General features: G+C 36.9%; 1 protein-coding gene across 3 annotated transcripts in view; it reads right to left on the reverse strand.

Moving 5' to 3' along the window:
• Positions 1–15,839, reverse strand: part of LMNTD1 (lamin tail domain containing 1) — a 483,367-nt gene that overhangs the window by 36,202 nt on the left and 431,326 nt on the right. The gene's annotated exons all lie outside the window — the stretch shown is intronic.

A 15,839-nucleotide genomic window follows, 5' to 3' on the forward strand; every position in this document is an offset into this window, starting at 1 on the left:
GTCATGCTGTACCATGCTAAGTTGTGTCAGTCATGCCTGACTATGTGATGCTATGGACTGTAGCCCGCCAGGCTTCTCTGTCCATGGGACTCTCCAGGCAAGAATACTGAAGTGGGTTGCCATGTCCTCCTCCAGGAGATCTTCCTGACCCAGGGATCGAACCTGCATCTCATTAAGTCTCCTTCATTGGCAGATAGGTTCTTGATCATTAGCGCTACCTACGAAGTCCAAAGATGCCATAGGGAGGTGTAATTATTATTATTTAAATTTCTTACTGTTCTTCACAAAACCACTGAGACATAAAACTCTCAGGTAGGTCAAGAGGAAAGTTAAACTATTTTATTTCTGATAAAGTTACTGTGAACATGAATAGCAACTATGTGCTTAAAAGAATTCTGTAAACTTAAAACAATATATAAATATAAGATGGTATTTTTTCTAATACATGTTGAGATCTTAGCATGTACCAGGGACCAGGCTAACCATTTTTATATAAGCATTTTTCAAAAGTGTGGGTCACAGCCTATTAGTACATCATGAATTTCCTTTGGTGGGTGAGGGTCATCATTTTTAAAATGAAACCAATAATATGAACCATACTTATGACATTCCAGGGACTTTTAAAATATTATATTTCTATATAGCTATAATTTCATTCCCATAATTCCAAAATCCAAAGCTATCTGAAAAACCAAAAGCTTTCTTCAAAAAAAAAAAAGCCAAAAAAATATTTAAAGCAAAATTTGACTGAATTCCTTTAATGGCAGAATCTGATCTGAAACTGAGGCAAGGTTAGTTATAGTCTTCATTCATGGTTTGTGTGACTGCTCATCAGTTTGACTGTGGAAAGATTACTGCTTGATTTTGGATATTTCTCTCAGCCCTCTTGGGGGGTTATGTCATATGTGTTCTAGTCACTATATTACTTTCTTAAAGTCCTCCAAATTCTGACTTTGGAAACATGTAAGTCTCCAAGTATTTTGGTGAAGGTATTGTGGACTGGTACTTACTCATTTAATTGTCACAATAAGGCTACATATTTCTTATTGAAGATGACTGTCAAAAATTTGAGAAATACTGCAATCTCATTTAATTCTCACAACAACCCAGTGAGACAGGTGCTATTTTTAATGCCACTTTATGGATAAGGAAGGGACTTCCCAGGCGGCATTAGTGGTAAAGAACCTGCCTGCCAATGCAGGAGACATATAAGAGACGTGGGTTCAATCCATTGGTTGGGAAGATTCTCTGGAGGAGGAAATGGCAACCCACTCCAGTATTCTTGCCTGGAGAATCCCATGGACAGGGGAGCCTGGTGGGCTATATAGTCCAAAGGGTTGAAAAAAGTCGGACATGACTGAAGTGACTTAGCATGCACGCACATAGATAAGCAAACAGATTTAGAGACATCAATTACCATGTCTAAGGTCATTCAATAAATGTTAGTGCCCGTTCTTCTTTTTCAGCTAGTACATTCTCAGAGAGGTTTGGTCAAATCATTCAAAATTTTCAAATCTTGCATACAACGTGGTGGTTGAGTGCTGTTGGAACACACACACTCACACAGACACACACAGAGCACAGACGCTGACACCAGATGAATCAGTGGTCTCCAACCACACCTGGCTCCTTAGTCACTGGCAGCAAATTGTGATCGTGAACTGAGCCACTCATTCTGTCATTCCTTCAACAACGTTCAAATCCCGGCCTCTTGTCTCCAGCTTTACTGTCAGAAAATGATCTAAGAAGATAGGGCCGTCAGAGAGAAGTGTGTTTTCCCGCTTTCCCCTTAGAAACAGGTTCACTCCTGCCCACAGTGACCGCTTCCTCCCAGCCACCTCTTCAGTGCAGGAGGGACCCTTCTCCATCGGAAGTGAAACTTGGCTTGCTGTCTCCTCCGGCTGCTTTGGTGTTTCCGTCCCATTCCTTCTCTTCCTTTGACACTAACCTCTCCCTCAAACTGGCTCTCTCCCCCCAAATATGTACATATCTGCCAAGTGCTACACCATTCAACGCAGAAAAACACAATTCTCACCATCCTCTTCCACTTCACACTGCCATCACAACCCAGCTTTAGGAAAGACGACGTCACGAATTCATCTCTTATTCACTTCCTCAACCCACAACAGTGTATTTCTGCCTTAGAACAAGATGATCAATGCCTTCTCAGTTGGTGAACTAAGTGGTAACTTTTCAGTCTGTCTTTTTTAAAATTGAGGTATAATTCACATATAACATTATATTAGTTTTGGGTATACAACATGATGCAATATTTGTACATGAAGCAAAATGATCATGATAAGTCTAGTTAATGTTGATCATCATATATAGCTACAATTCTGTTTCTTGTGATGAAAACTTTTAAGATCTACTCTCTTAAAAACTTTTGATACAATACAGTGTTACTGAATATTGACTATTGTCACCATGCTGTACATTATATTCCCATGACTTGTTTTATGAATGGAAATTTGTGGCCCTCCTTTCCCCATTTTGTCACCCCCTACTCCTGCTTTTGGCAACCCATCTATTCTCTGTATCTATCAGTTCTTTTTTTTTTTTAGGTTTCATTGGTAAGTGAGATCATATGGTATTTGTCTTTCTCTGGCTTATTCTACTTAGCATAATGCCCACAAGACCCATCCATGTTGTTGCAAATGGCAAAATTTAATTTTTTAATAGCTGAATAATATTGCATTTTATATTTATACCACATTTTATTTACTCATTCATTTCATTTATTTTATTTACTACTACTACTACTGATTCATTTTATTCACTCATTTATTTACTCATCCATTGACGGAGACTTAAGTTGTTTCTAGTATCCTGGCTATTGTAAACAATGCTGCAATGAACATGGTGGTGCATATACCTTCTTGAATTAGAGGTTTTGCTTTCTTTGGATAAATATACAAAAGGGGAACCGTTGGATTATATGATAGTTCTGTTTTTAATTTTTTGAGGGACTTCCACACTGTTTCCTATGGTGGTTAAATTTACATTCCCACCAACTCAATCTCTGTCTTAATGTCTCTGTGCTATTTGCCTCTGCCAGATTGTCTCTATTCGCCATGTTTCCCCAAGGTCACTATTTTCCTTCTACCTGCCTGGTTGTTCCTTTTTAGTCTCTTTTTCAGATTTCTCTTCCTTCACCCATCTCTCAGATGTTAACCCCTGGTTAACATCTGATCCTCTTATTCCATCACACCCTATACAAGAGATATCACCCATGAACAGGGCTTTCAGTAATGGTAACACACTGATGACTGCTAAATCTAAATCTTCTGCTGAGCTTCATATCCACAGAAACAATTGACCCCAAAGAAGAGAAGACACCAAAGGAACCTCTGAACCAACATGCCCCAGACTGAACTCATCATTTTAGAAAAGTAGGAACCCTAATCCAGTGAGTTTCATCATTATTCATCCCATTGGCCATGCCTGAGACTTCTATTACTCCCCTGGTCTCTTATCCTCCTTGCCTTATCTGTGACAACATTCTGTTAGTATTATTCTTTAGTATCTTCTCTATATATTTCCTTTTTTCCATCCTCACTGCTGCTGTCCTTATTATGTTCTCATCACTTGCTGTGTCATATTGTAATGACGTCCTAACTGGTTTCTCCAGTCTTGCTCCCATCCCTCCTAACCATTCACATTTTGTTTCCAGAGCAATCTTTGTACAAGAATAAATCCTTCAAAGTCTGACCATTTCTTTCTAGGGAAAACACCAGTGTTACAGCATGGAAATAAGGTCCTAAGTAATCTATTAGCCTCTTTAATTTCTTTTTTCCTTATTTCCTATTTTGCTTAAACCGTAACCCCAAGAATTTCTCACAAGACTTGTAATAATTTATGTCATTGCATGCTTACCCATTGCCTATGCGTGTCTATTCCCTCTTCTTGTTCCCCAACACTTAAAATTTTCAGATTTCTTAATACTTTCAGTATCATGGGCACAAAATATCTCATTATTATTTTAAATTGATTTCCCCTGATGGAAATCAATTGAATTCAGTTGAATAAGCTACTTATTGGCTACTCAGTTTTCTTCTGAAAATTGTCTTTTCATAAAATTTTGTCCATTTCAATAGAGATGTTTTCTATTTTTATGATTGATTTATAGCACAGTGTTTAAGTATACACACATTTTCAGAAGAGCTGTGTGGTAATAATTGTGTATTATCCACGTTAAGTTGCTATGTTGGTAATAATTTGTTATGACAGCAAAAGAAAACTAACATACACTTACGAATTTTAAAATCATTGTGCTAAGGCTTGCAAGTTTTGGTCCCAAAACCCTCACTAGAGATTTATTTTAGTGTCTTCTGTTTTGTATTTTTCTGTTGATAAACCAACAATCAACTTTTTTTGTTACTCCTTTGAAGATAAGGGTCCTTTTCCTCTGACTCTCTAAGATTTTCCTTACTTCTTCTGAGAAGTTTTTATACAATATACCTAGGGTTAATCTACCCCCCACTGCCACCCTCCCCCCCCATCTTTTCTCTTGCTAGGAGTAGGCAGTGCTGCTTATATCTGTGGCTTGATGCTTTTCATTTCAGGGCAAATTCTCTGCTGTACTTCCACCAGTACTATTCTACCTCAATCTCTCCTTAATGACTTCAATTGCAAGAATTTAGATTTTTTAAAGTGTTGGCCTAACTTGTTATGCTTGGTTTTATTTTTTCTGTTTTTTTCCCCTAATCTCTTTGTTCTCTATAATTCAGTCTGGATGTTTTTTTCTGAGAATGTTTCAGTTCAATATTTCTGTTGCATCAAATATATGGTTAAACTCATATACTTTTAAAATAGTAATTTGTTATTGGATTTATTTTATTTCTAGAATTTCCTATTGATTCTTTAATTTTAGTTTCCAATTCTATGCTACAAATGTCTATCTTGCCACTTAATTTCTTGACTATTTTAGTCAATGTTATTTAAAAATCCCTATCAGATAACCATAGTATCTGGATCACCTAGGCCTGTTTTTTTCTGTTCATTTTTAATCTTAACTTTGGGTCAAGTTTTACCACTTGTATATCTTGTTATGTTTGACTTAGTGCCTAGTATCAATATAATACATTGAACTTTGCAGAGGTAATATAAAGCTATGTATAATGTTTTCTCAGTCCACAGAGGATTTACTTTAGCTTCTGGCAGCCATCGACATTGGGGGGAAATTGCTTTAACCCAATCAGGGTGTAAAATAATTTGACACTAAGCGTTGGCCCAAATTAGCAGTAATGTTAGTCGCTCAGTCCAATTCTTTGTGACCCCACGGACTGTAGCCTGCCAGGTTCCTCTGTCCATGGAATTCTCCAGGCAAGAATTCTGGAGTGGATTGCTATTTTCTTCTCCAGGGGATCTTCCTCACCCAGGGATCAAACCCGCATCTCTTGCATTGCAGGCAGACTCTTTACTGTCTAAGCCACCAGAGAAGTCCAAATATAATGTAAGCGCTACATAAATAGTTGAAGATGAACAGCAAATTCAAGTTTTGATTTTTGGAATTTCATGGAATTTTTTTCAAATATTTTCCATATGAAGGGTCAGCTATACTTTCTTCTCTCCAAATATCAAATTCCTAGCAAATATATAATACTATACACAGTTTCAAATTAAACTAAATTAGGGTGGGCTTTTTTTTGTTTGATTTTGCTTTAATCTGTGATGTAACATACTGCCATGAGTCTTTGGATGTGGCATTTAACCAAACAGGCTGAATATGGTCACTCTCTGTGTGAAAGGTGTAAATACATAAGGTGACAACATTTTTGTGTACTATTTTTAAAACATGATAAATGGCATTATCAACATTACTCATAATTTAAATATTATGTATACATTAGAGATCATCTACATATCAGCAATTATGTAAGAGGAACATTAGAAAATAAAAACTTTATAGTGTTCTTATGCAGTGCTTCAGCAATTGAATGTTTTATCTGAAGAGTCTATGATATAAAAATTAGAATCAAAGTTTAACTTTTTGAATGCATGGGTTGTAACCCATGGATATGAGGAGTATATTGTTTGGTCAGGGTCTTATTAGTTTAAGCAGCAAAAAATTTAAGAACCAAAATATGCCACCATTAAAAAATACTAAATCTGAAAATAATGTAGCTAAAAGTTAAATCATTCTGTCCAGTAAGTTCCAAAAAATTCACACATTTCAAACATTAAGGCAACTTTTCCCCAAACAAATAGTACTTTATAAAAATATATGTCACTTCAAAACATTATATACATAGTGACAATAAATTTAGCTAGTTGTAATCTTTAATGCATTAATAAAAAGTCACATATTACAAAGAATTTACACTAGGTGCTTGCATGTATGTGCAGGTGGAATTAGAGTTTTAAGGACAGGTTTCACTGAGTGAAGTGAACGTCCTTCTTTAGTGAGTTCTCGTGTCACACACATAACGTGGCAGTGGGATCGCTTCTTCCCGCTTCTCTACAACATTGGAACTGCACTTCTTCAGGTGGTCAGCCATGTCTTTTGAATATAACCTTACTATTGGATGTACTTTTGAAGTTATAACTGAAAATCTGGGATGAGCCTGCTTCTTGACGGGCCCTGAAATTCAGTTTTTAATTCATCCAGTCTTGTGAGACTGCCAAAGTCTCTGATTAAATCCTCAGCCTCTTGGTGGTGGTAAGTTAGTCACTAAGTTGTGTCCAACTCTTGCGACCCCAGGGACTGTAGCCTGCCAGATTCCTCTGTCTCTGGGTTTTCCCAGGCAAGAATACTGGAGTGGGTAGACATTTCCTTTTCCAGGGGATCTTCCGAACCCAGGGATTGAACCTGCGTCTCCTGCATTGCAGGTAAACTCTTTACTGCTGAACCACCAGGAAAGCTAGTGAGACTGCCAAAATCTGATTAAATTCTCAGCCTCTTAGCTGCTGCTTTCAAATCAACAATTGTTTTGAGGAGAAAAGTGGCTCCAAATGTCAGGCTATCACTCTGAGTTCCCTCTCCTAGAACAGGGCTTGTGAGAATAAAGGATGATTTATGTGAGAATAAATGAGAATAAATTAAGATCTATGAAATCTTAATCTACACTAACAAACTGCTTTCAGCAGTCTCATTGTATACGCATACTACATTGTACAAGGATGCCTATTTTGTAGAGGTTCATTTGTGAGCAATTTATATACCAGTTCTTTTCTTTTGCATTAGCATGATGGTTCTTACTAAGTTGTATATATAACATTTTTACGGTGCTTTGATAGCCCTTGAATTTCTCAATGTCATCCTCATTCTAGTGCTATTGAATTCTCTGTGGGATGTTTTCATTTCTTGACAGAATTCCTTTTTGTTTCTCATACTTGCCTTTTCTGCCTGGGACGATGAGCAGTAGGTTGAGTTTTTCTTTTAAACAGATGAGACCCTAGGATATCTCAGTTATCCCTTTGGTGTCTGTATGTATTTGGATATGTATAGTTGCTTTTCAAAAATGTTCTATTATCCAAGTGAAATGTTTATTCAGTGATGCTAAATTTTTATTTTATGTATATAAGTAGAATAGATTAGCTTGTCTGAAAGAAAAAATACTATTGTCCATATCAGGGCTAGTAATTTCATTTGCCTTCCTTTTGATATAATGCCAAAAGTTACAGAAAAATACTTCACACAATACAAGGAAATTCACAGAGCCAGGGCTGTTAATCTGCCTTCACACAGCCTTTTATAGTTATCTTTCTTCTTCCCTGTAAGCTCTCCCATTATTTCTTTAGTAGGAAAATTACTTGAAACCTCTGCTTATAAGTTGAGTGAGACGGGCTGAGTGTAGAGTGATATACTAAACATTTTGTCCATAGCCTTTGCATGGTCTTGATTTATAGATATTGAAAAGACAAATGGCCATTTTATGTTTTAAATGATATTTTAAATGTTAAATGTTTTCTTGTTTTATGTTTTAAATGATAATTTTCCATTACTTAAGCTCTTATGTTTTAAATGATAATTTTTCATTATTTAAGCTCTTATTTCTCTACTTGTAGGAGGAATTTCTCTAATTTCTCTACTTGTTCTCCATGCTACTTATCTGCCTCTAGGGTTTTGCTACTCTAAAGTTTACTAAACTTATCTTTGGCATTTCGGTTCCTCCAATATGCATGTATCTAACATTATCCAAGAAGATTGACACCTGTGTTTATAGCTGCCATTAACAAAAGGAAAGACGAAGACCGCATGATCACACTTTTTACGTCAGATGCAGAAAAAAAATTTTTGACAAAATTCAACATCTTTTCACTATAAAAACTCAAAATATAGGTAAAGAAGAAACATACCTCAGCATAATAAAGGTCATATTTGAAAACACCTCAGCTAACACAATCAAGGAGATAAAACTTACTTTAAGATCCAGAACAAAGCAAGGACACCCATTCTCAACACTGCTCTTCAAGATAGCACTGGGAGTCTTACCCAAAGCATTCAGGCAAGAAAAAGAAATAAAAGGTGTCAAATCATAAAGGAAAAAGTAAATCATCTCTGTTTGCAGATGACATGATTTTATAAGTAAAAAACCCTAAGAACATCACAAAACAAATTCATTAAATTTGTAGGATATAAAAATCAACATACAAAAATCAGTGATGATTCTGGACACTAACTAACCAAAAGGGAAATTAAGAAAACAATCCCATTTACTTGGGCCAAAGAATTAAACAGACATTTCTCCAAAGAAGACATACAGATGGCTAACAAACACATGAAAAGATGCTCAACATCACTCATTATCAGAGAAATGAAAATCAAAACCACAGTGAGGTACCATCTCACACCGGTCAGAGTGACTGCTATCAAAAAATGTCTACAAACAATAAATGCTGGAGAGGGTGCAGAGGAAAGGGAACCCTCTTACACTGTTAGTGGGAATGCAAACTAGTACAGTCACTATGGAAAACAGTGTGGAGATTCCTTAAAAAACTGGAAGAACTCCCATACAATCCAGCAATCCCACTGCTGGGCATACACACCAAGGAAACCAGAATTGAAAGAGACACGTGTACCCCAGTGTTCATCACAGCACTGTTTACAATAGCCAGGACATGGAAGCAACCTAGATGCCCATTGGCAGATGAATGGATAAGAAAGCTGTGGTACATATACACAATGGAATATTACTCAGCTATTAAAAAGAATGGCTTTGAATCAGTTTTAATGAGGTGGATGAAACTGGAGCCTATTATACAGAGCAAAGTAAGCCAGAAAGAAAACACCAATACAGTATATTAACGCATATATATGGAATTTAGAAAGATGGTAATGATGACCCTATATATGAGACAGTGAAAGAGACACAGATGTAAAGAACTCCGTGGAGAAGGTGAGCTGAACTCCATGGGAGAAGGTGAGGGTGGGATGATTTGAGAGAATAGCATTGAAACATGTATATTACCATATGTGAAATAGATCGCAGGCCCAGGTTCAATGCATAAGACAGGGCACTCAGGGCCAGTGTCCTGGGATGACCCTGAGGGATGGGATGTGGAGGGAGGTGGGAGGGGGGTTCTGGATGGGGGACACACATACACCCATGGCTGATTCATGTCAATGTATGGCAAAAACCACAGCAATATTGTAAAATAATTAGCCTCCAATTAAAATAATTAATTAAAAAAATCCCATGTACCTTAGCAATGAGAGAACAAAATACTTAGGTATTAAGTTAACCCAAAAATGAAAGACATATACCGAAAACCATAAAACACTGATGAAGGAAATTTAAAAAGACACAAGAAAATGGAAAAAATATTCTTCCATGTTCATGGATTAGAAGAAGTAATGTCAAAGTGCTCATACTAACCAAATCAATGCAGTCCCTATCAAAATATCAATGACATTTTTAAACAGAAGCTGTAAAAACAATCCTAAAATTTATGTGAAACTACAAAAGACTCCAAATAGCCAAAGTATCCTGGAGCAAGGACAAAGCTGGAGATATCACACTTCTTGACTTCAAATTATATTTTATAAAGCTTAAGTAACTAAAACAATATGGTACTAGAATAAAGAAAGACATATAGACCAGTGGAACAGAATAGAGAACCCAGAAATGAACCCATATATTTATGGTCAACTGCTGTTCAACAAGAGGGCCAAAAGCAAGGATAGTCTCTTCAAAAAATGCTGAAAAAGTGGATATCCACATGCAAAAGAATTAACTGCACCTCTATCCCACACTATACACAAAAGTCAACTCAAAATGGGTTAAAGACTTAATAAGACTTTAAACCATAAAACTTCTATAAGAAAAAATAGGGGAAAACCTTCTTGACATCAGTCTCGACAATAATTTCTTACTGTCAAGAACTCTGACATTCTTTGATGTCTTAGGTAAGATACCAAAGCACAGGCAACAAAAGCAATTACAGAAAAGTGGATTGCTGGGAGAAATACAAATAACCTCAGATATGCAGATGACCCCACTCTTATGGCAGAAAGTGAAGAGGAACTAAAGAGTCTCTTGATGAAAGTGAAAGAGGAGAGTGAAAAAGTTGGCTTAAAACTCAACATTTAGAAAACTAAGATCATGGCATCTGGTCCCATCACTTCATGGCAAATAGATGGGGAAACGATGGAAACAATGAGAGACTTTATTATCTTGGGCTCCAAAATCACTGCAGATGGTGAGTGTAGCCATGAAATTAAAAGACCCTTGCTCCTTGGAAGAAAAGCTATGAACAACCTAGATGGCACATTAAAAAGCAGAGACATTACTTTACCAACAAAGGTCCATCTAGTCAAATCTATGGTTTTTCCAGTAGTCATGTTTGAATGTGAGAGTTGAACTATAAAGAAAGCTGAATGCTGAAGAATTGATGCTTTTGAACTGTGGTGTTGGAGAAGACTCTTGAGAATCCCTTGGACTGAAAGGAGATCTAAGCAGTCAATCCTAAAGGAAATCAGTCCTGAATATTCATTGGAAGGACTGTTGCTGAAGCTGAAACTCCAATACTTTAGCCACCTGATGCAAAGAACCTTCTCATTTGAAAAGGCCCTAATGCTGGGAAAGATTGAAGGCAGGAGGAGAAGGGGATGACAGAGGAGGAGACAGTTGGATGGCATCACCGACTCAACGGACATGAGTTTGAGTAGGCTCCAGGAGTTGGTGATGGACAGGGAGGCCTGGCGTGCTGCAGTCCAATGGGTCGCAAAGAGTCGGACATGACTGAGCAACTGAACTGAATCTGAGGATTATTTCAAACTAAAAAGCTTCTGTATAGCAAAGGAAACAATCAACAAAATGAAAAGGCAACCTACAAAATGGGAAAAATATTTGCAAATCATATGTGTGATAAGGGGTTAATATCAAAACTACATAAGGAACTCACACAACTCAATAGCAAAAAATGAGATAATCCAATTAAAAAAATGAAAAATACCTGAATAGACATTTTTCCAAAGTAGATGTATGAGTGGTCAACAGGTACATGAAAATGTGCTCAACATCACTAATCGCCAGGGAAACACAAATCAAAACAACAAAGAGATATCACTTCATACCTGTAAGAATGGCTGTTATCAAAGAGACAACAAATAATAAGTGTTGGCAAAGATGTAGAGAAAAGGGAACCTTGTGGTCTGTTGCTGGGAATGTAAATTGATGCAAAGCTATGAAAGCACTATAGAGGTTCTTCAAAAAATGAAAAATAGAACTACCATATGATCTAGCAATCTCACCTTTAGGTATTTATTTGAAGGAAATAAAATGACCATTTGCTGAGTTATCTGCAACATCATGTTCATTACAGCATTATTCACAAATAGATAAGGCACAGTAACAAACAAATTGTCCATAGACAGATGAATGGATAAAGTGAATATGGTATACGTTTTATAAATGCAGTTGATCATGAACAGTGCAGGAGTTAGGGATGTTGACCCCCACAACAGTGGAAAGTCAGCATATAACTTTACAGTCAAGTCTCCATATCTGTGATTTCACATCCATAGATTCAACCAACCACGAATCATGTAGTAGTAGAGTATTAATTGAAAAAAATCCACCTATAAGTGAACCCATGTTGTTCAAGGGTCAATTGTTTGTATATGTATCTCTCTCTCTGTCTCTCTCTATATATATATTTTATGTATATACACACACACACATCTATATATGTGCTCAGTTGCTCAGTCATGTCTGACTCTGTGATCCCATGGACTGTAACCCACCAGGCTCTTCTGTCTATAAGATTTTCCAGGCAAGAATATTGGAATGGGTTGCCATTTCCTCCTCCACGGGATTGATCTTCATGACCCAGGGATCAAACCCACATCTCTTGCATACCATGCATTGGCAGGCAGATTCTTTACCACTTGACCCATCTGGGAAATCCATATCTATATGTATAAGGGAGCATTATTCAGCTATAATAAAAAGGACAACCTGCCATTTGTAATAACACAGATGGATATTAAACACATTTATGCCTAGTGAAATAAATCAGAGAAGGACAAACACGTATAGTCTCACTTATATGTGTAGTTTTAAAAAAATGAACTCATAGAAACAGAAATTAGAGCAGTGTTTGCCAGGGAATAGATGTTAAGGAAAATGGGGGGCAATATTGGTAATGGGAATCCAAACTTCGGTTACAAGATGAATAATTTCTGGGAATCTTATGTATAGCATGGTGACTATAGTTAAAAATATATTGCTATATACTTGAAGACAGTGGATCTTAAAAAAAAAAATGTTCTCACCAGAAAAAAAAGGTAATTGTGTGAACGATGTGTTAACTAATCTTTTTATGATAATTATTTCACAATACATATGGGTATCAAGTCATCATCGTGTAAGCTTACAAAATGCTATTTGTCAATTATTTCTCAATTAAAAAAACCCAAAAGATAAAAAAAAATCAAGCTGTAGATCTTAAATAATGCATTTTTGTGGAAAGTATCTCAATAAAACTGTTTTAAAAAACTGAAAGAAGAAATCATGACGAGCAGACCCATAATATAAAAAATATTAAAGGAAGTTCTTTTCAGGTACTAGGATAATTATAATGGATGGAAATATAATTTATAGAGCTCCTCCTGAAAAACTGTCAAGTAAACAAATAAAAAGAAATAAAAAGCAAAGAAAAGCAGTGAAAACACATAGGGGTAAATATATAAGATATTTTTCTTATCATTAAATTTCATTTAATAATTTAAGGATTTACAACATATGTAGAAGTAAAATATATGACAGCAAAAACACAATGACTGGGAGAAGACATGAAATTATAGTATTTCAAGGCTCTTAACTATTTGAGAAGTGGTAAAAGATAACATGAAAGTATTCTGCCATAGGCTCGAGATGTATCCTGTAAACCTGGAAGGAACTTCTAAATAACAGTTGTAGTAAATCAGTCAACAATGGAGACAAAATGGAATTAATAATAATAATTAATTCCGAAGAAAACAGAGAAAAAAAGAAAACGAGAACACAGAATAGTTGTAACAAATCAAAAACAAATAACTAATAACAGACATTATCAACTACATTAATAATTACTTTAAATGTGAATAGTTTAAAGGCCCAAATTAAAACACTGAGATTGTCAGAAGGTAAAAAAGCAAGCCTATTACATGCTACTTATAAAATGTAACATTAGATATAAAGAGACAAATAGACTAAAACTAAAAGGATAAAAAAATAACCATGTTAATACCAGTACTGGCATGGCTATATTTATATCAGACATAGCAGATTTCTGAGCAAAGAATAATGCCAGGGATAAAGGTTATTTCATAATGGACATCTGTTCATCAAGAGGAAGTAACAATCCTAAATGCTTATGCACCTAAAAACAGAGCTTCAAAATACATGAAGCTAAAATAGAGAGGACTGCAAAGAGAAATCAACAAATCCACAATTATAGTTGGAAATGTTAACACCTTTTTCTCAATAACTGATGGACATAAAATCAATAACATCCAAAAAAAAAGACAAAAAGCACCATCAGCCAATTGGACCTGATCAATATTTATGAAACACTTCACTGAACATCAGAATATACATTCTTTAGAACATTTATCAGTATAGACAATATCCTGCTAAAAAGTAAGTCTCAATACTTTTAAAACTGTATGACTCAAGTCATACAAATTATGTTCTTTGACCAGTATGAAACTGAAATAGAGATCAATAGCAAAAGATATCTGGGACTTCTCTGGTGATCCAGTGATTAAGGATCCGTCTCCCAATGTAGGGAATCCTTTGACCCCTGGTCTGGGAACAGTCCACACGCCATAGGGCAACTAGGCCGATGTGCCCCAACTGCTAAGCCTGCACTCCAGAGCCCGTGAGCTGCAACAAGAGCAGCCGCCACAATGAGAAGCCTGTGCACCACAGCAGAGTGTCCCCCGCTCACCACAGCTAGAGAAAGCCCGAGTGATGCAATGAAGACTGAGCGCAGCCAATAGTAATAATAATTAACCAATTAATTTTAAAGGCGATCTGGAAAATCATTAGAAATGGAAAATCTGTAAAATTATTGGGGAACTAAATAATGCACTTCTAAATACTCAAGGAACAGAGAAGACATAAAAATGGAAACTAGCAAGTATGTTGATGCCATCAGTAGGCACTGAATCTTGGGCAGACAGGCCCTGGAAGAGGACTCAATCTCGCTATGCAGAGACAATAAGGAGAGCCTGAAGTGTGGTCTGGGTGGAGTGGTGGGGGCCACCGTCAGCACAGTCAGGAGTATGCAGCAGCTCTCCTAGTGAGAGTGTCCTGGCTCTGCCTACCCCACACTGCAGCTTAGCACTAGATCTAGGGCAGACAGGTCCTGGAAGAAGATGCCACAGAAGCAGCCCAAATCTCAGCAGCTGAACCACCTCAACTTCAGTGGCTACAATACCTCAAGCCCCAAACCCAGGCAACTCCGCATCACAGCTTTGCACTGGATCTGGGACAAACAAAACAGAAAGGTACATGACCTTGGGGTTGCTTCTGAGCAGAACGGCAGACACCTACACAGGCAGTTCAAAGGTCCTCTGTGACTGCACAGACCTTACCTGCTTCAGCAATTACCTCCTTTGGGGCAGGGCATGCACTCAAGGGCAACAGAGGCTGACACTCAGGGCTTCTGCTCCAGCAACTGAGGAGTCTGCCTTGCTTCCGATAGAGTGTACCGCAACAGCCACGGAGCAGAGCAGCAAGCCCTGCTCCACAACCTGCACAGACTCTGGGCACTGTAACACCAACCACACGCCTATCACAGGGATAATGGCCAGCATACCCTTAGAAAACATACGCAGGTGTCCATGGCAAAAGCAGTCATCACACCGAGAACACTGGATGCAGTCTAAACAGGAATGTCCCCACACAAAAACACCTCTTCAAGACTACATTAGATAGCTATTTTTCCTGAATTCATAGAGACAGAGAAAGTTGAGTGAAATGAAAAGGCAGAAGAGTTAATCCCAGTTAAAAGAACAAAAAGCCTCTGCAAGAAGAATGAAACAGAGTTCACCAGTCTACTAGACTCCCAAGTTCAGAAAAGGTGATAATAAAAATGGTGAGTTAAGAAAGATTATTGATAGAAATGCAGATCACAGAAACAAGAAATTAGAAATGATAAAGATGAACTAATCAAAAATAGAGAATCCAATTGCTGAGATGAAAACCAATCTAGAAGCAATGAGTAGCCAATTAAATAACACAGAAGAACAAATAAGTGATCTGAAAAGTAGAATAATGGAAATCAACCAATCAGAACAACAGACAGAAACAAAAGAAAAAGAAGAAGAAGAAAAGAAAGCAACAGATCTATTGGATAATATAAAATAAAACATGTGAGCCTATATATAAGAGGGGTTCCAGAAG

This window comes from Dama dama, chromosome 22 (genome assembly GCF_033118175.1).
Source record: "Dama dama isolate Ldn47 chromosome 22, ASM3311817v1, whole genome shotgun sequence".
In the NCBI taxonomy this organism is placed as follows: domain Eukaryota; kingdom Metazoa; phylum Chordata; class Mammalia; order Artiodactyla; family Cervidae; genus Dama; species Dama dama.